This window comes from Bubalus bubalis, chromosome 1 (genome assembly GCF_019923935.1).
Source record: "Bubalus bubalis isolate 160015118507 breed Murrah chromosome 1, NDDB_SH_1, whole genome shotgun sequence".
Lineage (NCBI taxonomy): Eukaryota > Metazoa > Chordata > Mammalia > Artiodactyla > Bovidae > Bubalus > Bubalus bubalis.
Genome location: NC_059157.1, coordinates 132870321 through 132876320, shown reverse-complemented (window position 1 = coordinate 132876320; position 6000 = coordinate 132870321).

The following is a 6000-nucleotide window of genomic DNA, read 5'->3' as shown; positions in this document are numbered from 1 at the left end:
CTTCTTCCAGCTGCTGGTGGCTGCCAGCTTTTCTTGGCTTGTGGTCACTTCAGTCCAATCTCTGCCTATGTGGTCAATTGCCGTTTCCTCTTCTGTGTGTGTCAAATCTCATTCTGCCTCTCTCTCTTTTTAAAAAGATTTATTTATTTATTATTATTGTTGTTGTTGTTCTTTCTTCATTGTTGTGTGTGGGCTTTCTCTAGCTGCAACGAGCGGGGGCTACTCTTTGCTGTGGTGCATGGGCTTCTCATTATGGTGGCTTCTCTTGTTGGGGAGCATGGGCTCTAGGCCCGAGAGCTTCAACAGTTGCTGCACTTGAGCTCAGAAGTTGCAGCTTGAGGGCTCTAGAGCTCATGCTCCCCAACAAGAGAAGCCACCATAATGAGAAGCCCATGCACCACAGCAAAGAGTAGCCCCCGCTCGTTGCAGCTAGAGAAAGCCTGTGCACAGGCTTAGTTGATTCAAGGCATGTGGGATCTTTCTGAACCAGGGTTTGAGCCCATGTTCTCTGCATTGGCATGCGGATTCTTGACCAGGGAAGCCCCTGCCTCTCTTTTATAAGGACATTTGTGATTACATTTGTGGTCCACCCAGATAATCTAGATAATCTTCCTATCTTAAGATCCCAAATTTAAATCACACAAGCCACACACAGACCTTTTTTTTTTTTCCAGATAATATTCACAGGTTCCAGGAATTAGGATGTGAATATGTTTGAGGGGTCATTATTCAAACTACTATACATATCTGAAATAATAAAAGTAGAAGATTTTCACATGCTAAAAATAGAGTACTTAGTCCTAAGTAATAAGAATTTTAAAAAATTGATCTGTATTTTTTAATTCTCTAATGTAGTTGTATCATTTAGAAATTGTATTCAACTACTTGTAACAAAGCATTTCCCACTGTCTCTTTCAAAAATGGTAACTTAAACAGATACAAATTTAATTTTTCTTTATGAAGACCATTCAGTGGTAGGCAGCCCAGGGCTGACTAGTATGCAGCTTTAAGAAACCATCAGAGACACAGTATATTCCCATGTTCATGCTCTACCAAACCTTGATTCCACCTTCAGGGTCACTTAATGGTCTAAGATGGCTGCTGGAGCACCAGGCATTACATCCAGATCAGAATGGCATCAGAAAGGTATAACACTTTCTCCTTACATCTTAATGTGTAAACTATACTAGATGCACTCAGATGCAAAGTTGGAAAATATAGTTTTCTACCTGGGCATACTATCCAATTTCTTTTTCATTAAAAAAAAATTTTATTGTCATATAGTTGATTTACAATGTTGTGTTAGTTTCAGGTGTACAGTAAAGTGAATCATATATATATATATATATATATATATATACATACACTGTTTTAATTTAATTAAATTACTATTATTATTTTTGGCCCTGTGGTACAGCTTATGGGATCTTACTTAGTTCCCTGACCAGAGATCAAACCCAGGCCCTTAGCAGTGGAAGCATGAAATCCTAACCACTGGATCACCAGGGAACTCCCAATCCACTTTTTTAGCTTCATTTTTTCATATAAATCAGAGTATTGAGTACAGTTCCCTGTGCTATGCAGTCAGTCCCCCAATTTCTTTTTCTAAGAGAGAAGGAGGGACAGATATTGAAAATAAAAAACATTTTTTTGAGCAACTTCTATATATAAAAGCTCAGCTTAGAGCAGAAGTATGTTATGATGATCTCTGCCCTCAAGTGACTTGAAGTCTAATCAGGGAGACAGAGTGGATAAGTAAAAGATTTTTAAAAAATACACTTAGTATCTAGTGAGTGATATAGGCAGTAAGCGTATGCTGTAGACTTTCTGAAAAATGTGAAGCAAATTGGCTTTAGAAACACCAGATGAATGAGGGAGAATATTCCAACTGGAGTTCATCATGAGCAAAAGTATAAAAGCGTGACTGGTCCTGAAGTGATTGGTAAATACTTCGAGAACTATTTGGTTAGCTACATGTATGGAGGAAAGCAGGGTCCCACAGTAACATACGGTCCCTCCCAGAGAGAGGAAGGAAGGGGTCCAGTTTTATGTATAGTGAAAGAAATAATAAGAATAGTTAGCCTGTTCCAGGAACTCTATTAAAAGCTTTACAAACATTTCACATTCTTGTAACAATTCTGCAAGGTCAGAACAGTATTTATTTATTGAATTTTGGTCTGCTCAGCATTTCTTACCCCACTCCAGTACTCTTGCCTGGAAAATCCCATGGACAGAGGAGCCTGGAAGGCTGCAGTCCATGGGGTCGCTGAGGGTCGGACACGACTAAATGACTTCACTTTCACTTTTCGCTTTCATGCATTGGAGAAGGAAATGGCAACCCACTCCAGTGTTCTTGCCTGGAGAATCCCAGGGATGGGGGAGCCTGGTGGGCTGCCGTCTGTGGGGTAGCACAGAGTCGGACACCACTGAAGTGACTTAGCAGCAGCAGCAGCAGCAGCATTCCTTATTTCCAGTTATAGGCATGGACACATTCAGAGGCTCAAACAAGCAGACTTTCTCCTAGAAATCTGGATCGTGACTAGTGACACATATGGATGGACTGAAATTATTGGTTCATTAAGTGGAGGCACCATTTGGAAAGGTGCACAAGTGGCCGCTACTGTGACTTTGGAGCTTTGTCTTCTGATAGTTTAGCCTATTCTTCGGTACCAGGAGTCAACCAATACTTTTCCAAAACACCTCTTCTGATTGCTTTATTTTGGTCAGAGCTAGTTTCTGTTGCTTACAATAGAAGAACTCCAACGTTTTCACTCTCAGAGAATGTGTTAAAAGCAACAGATGCTGGGGCATACGAGGTGGGTATTTGGAATTGCTTTTCAATTCAAAACTGGGTAGGAGGCAGTTAGATTTCCATTCAGCTTTCAAGATAGAAATGAGCAGGCTGTAGTACTCAGTGGTGAAATAGTTCAATTAGGTGAGCAATTGTGTTGTGTGCGACTATGTGCCCAGAGCCATAAAGTTCTGGGAAAGGTGCCTGGGGTTCTATTTTAAAAGACATCAGATAATCTGATGCAAAGAATGGACATGCTCAAAACTTTAAAGTCTTCAAGGAACAGGATGAATCTCAAAATATTTAAGTAATCAAAATAAAAATAATTGCTTCCTGCTTGCAGCTGTAGAGTAAGAGTCCTGAACATTAAATTCTACCACTGAAAATTCTCTTTTTTACTTTAATATCCAAGTAATGGCACATGTGAGCAAAGAGTAGGATTCCTGTAACTGAAATAGAGAAATCTAGGAGTATATAGGGGACTGCTGCTGCTGCTGCTGCTAAGTCGCTTCAGTCGTGTCCAACTGTGCAACCCTGTAGACGGCAGCCCACCAGGCTCTGCCGTCCCTGGGGTTCTCCAGGCAAGAACACTGGAGTGGGTTGCCATTGCCTTCTCCAATATAGGGGACTAGGAATCCTGAATTCTGAAACCCTTCTAACTTCTCCCCACACTCTCTTTCTTTTTTCCCTTCCTTCTAAGAGAGCTATATGCCCTTTCAGGAGTAACTCAGCATTTTTCTCAGTGTCTGATCCTTTAGTGTTTTCTACTGATAACCATTTTCCCTGATAACTCAACATGGTCTCCAAGAGTAAACTGCAGAATCAGAGTGGAAAATTTCAGCAATTAAACTTCAAGTTGTCACAGGGATCGATCAGCAAATTCCACCCAATAGGGCAAGTGTCTGTGGGGATGTATTTTAAGGATCTCAGACCAAAGAGGGCAAAACACAAATTTGGATCAGGCCAAACTGATCGATACGGATTTACTCAGCAGACATTCCTTATGAAATGTGTTAGTGTGTGGCATTGTCCTAAAGGAAACTTTGATTGTTCAGCCCAAACCTACGCTGAATGTTGGCTCAGACTAAATGATGACAGAGGGCTAGAAATTCCCTGGCACAGTGTAGAGTAAGGGACTCAGGAGATAGAAATGCTGAATTTGATCTGTCAGGTGTGTCTCCAATAGGGCCCGTAATCTTTCAAAGGCAGTTTACTAATCATTCCAATAGGCTCTAATACTGCTTACAGCAGTTACCCATGAAGTGGGCTTTTTGATTCCTGTGGGGCTGGAGGAGTCTGGGGTGGATACCCCAGGTGGTAGTTATTCACTACCAGGAGTAAAGCTGGCACAGTTTTGATATGAGGCAGAGTTCAAATGTGATCAAAAGATATTAGGAAATGAAAATTAGAGATACCAAGGAAGATTTCATGCAAAGATGGGCACAATAAAGGACAGAAATGGTATAGACCTAACAGAAGCAGAAGATATTAAGAAGAGGTGGCAAGAATACACAGAAGAACTATACAGAAAAGATCTTCATGATCCAGATAACCACGATGGTGTGATCACTCACCTAGAGCCAGACATCCTGGAATGCAAAGTCAAGAGGGCCTTAGGAAACATCACTATGAAAAAAGCTAGTGGAGGTAATGGAATTCCAGTTGAGCTATTTCAAATCCTAAAAGATGAACTGTTAAAGTGCTATACACTAAATGCCAGCAAATTTGGAAAACCCAGCAGTGGCCACAGGACTGGAAAAGGTTAGTTTTCATTCAAACTACAGCACAATTGCACTCATTTCACAGGCTAGTAAAGTAATGCTCAATAGTCTCCAAGGCATGCTTCAACAGTACGTGAACTGTGAACTTCTAGATGTTCAAGCTGGATTTAGAAAAGGCAGAGGAGCCAGAGATCAAATCGCCAACATCCTGGGATCATTGAAAAAGCAAGAATTCCAGAAAAGCATCTACTTCTGCTTTATTGACTATGCCAAAGCCTTTGACTGTGTGGATCACAACAAACTGTGGAAAATTCTTAAGGAGATGGGTATATCACACCATCTGACCTGCCTCCTGAGAAATCTGTATGCAGGTCAAGAAGCAACAGTTAGAAATCGACGTGGAACAACAAACTGGTTCCAAATTGGTAAAGGAGTACGTCAAGGCTGCATATTGTCATCCTGCTTATTTAACTTATATGCAGAGTACATCATGCTAAATGCCAGGCTGGATTAAGCACGTGCTGGAATCAAGATTGCAGGGAGAAATATCAATCATCTCAGATATGCAGATGACACCACACTTACAGCAGAAAGCGAAGAAGAACTAAAGAGCCTCTTGATGAAAGTGAAAGAGGAGAGTTAAAAAGTTGGCTTAAAATTCAGCATTCAGAAAACTAAGATCATGGCATCTGGTCCCATCAGTTCATGGCAAACAGGTGGGGAACAATGGAAACAGTGACAGATTTTATTTTGGGGAGTTCCAAAATCACTGCAGATGGTGACTGCAACCATGAAATTAAAAGACGCTCCTTGGAAGGAAAGCTATGATCAACCTAGACAGTATATTAAAAAGCAGAGACATCACTTTGCCAACAAAGGTCCATTTAGTCAAGGCTATGGTTTTTCCAGTAGTCAGGTATGGATGCGAGAGTAGGACTATAAAGAAAGCTGAGCACCGAAGAACTGATGCTTTTGAACTGTGGTGTTGGAGAAGACTCTTGAGAGTCTCTTGGATTGCAAGGAGGTCCAGCCAGTCCATCCTAAAGGAAATCAGTCCTGAATATTCATTGGAAGGACTGATGCTGAAGCTGAAGCTCCAATACTTTGGCTACCTGATGTGAAGAACTGACTCATTGGAAAAGACCCTGATGCTGGGAGATTGAAGGCAGGAGGAGAAGGGGCTGACAGAGGATGAGATGGTTGGATGGCATCACTGACCTGATAGACATGCGTTTGAGTAAGCTCTGGGAGTTGGTGATGGACAGGGAGGCCTGGAGTGCTGCAATCCATGGGGTCTCAAAGAGTCAGACACGACTGAGTGACTGAACTGAACTGAAATCCACAGACAACTCCACATTTTACTACGGGGTTCCCAGGAGTGTAAGCACTAGATCTTCCACTAAGATATCATACCCACTGTCCCAAATGGCACGTTTAGCAAGCAGAGACTTTGATCAAGCCACCTGGCTAGATAGTCAGGAGGAGTTA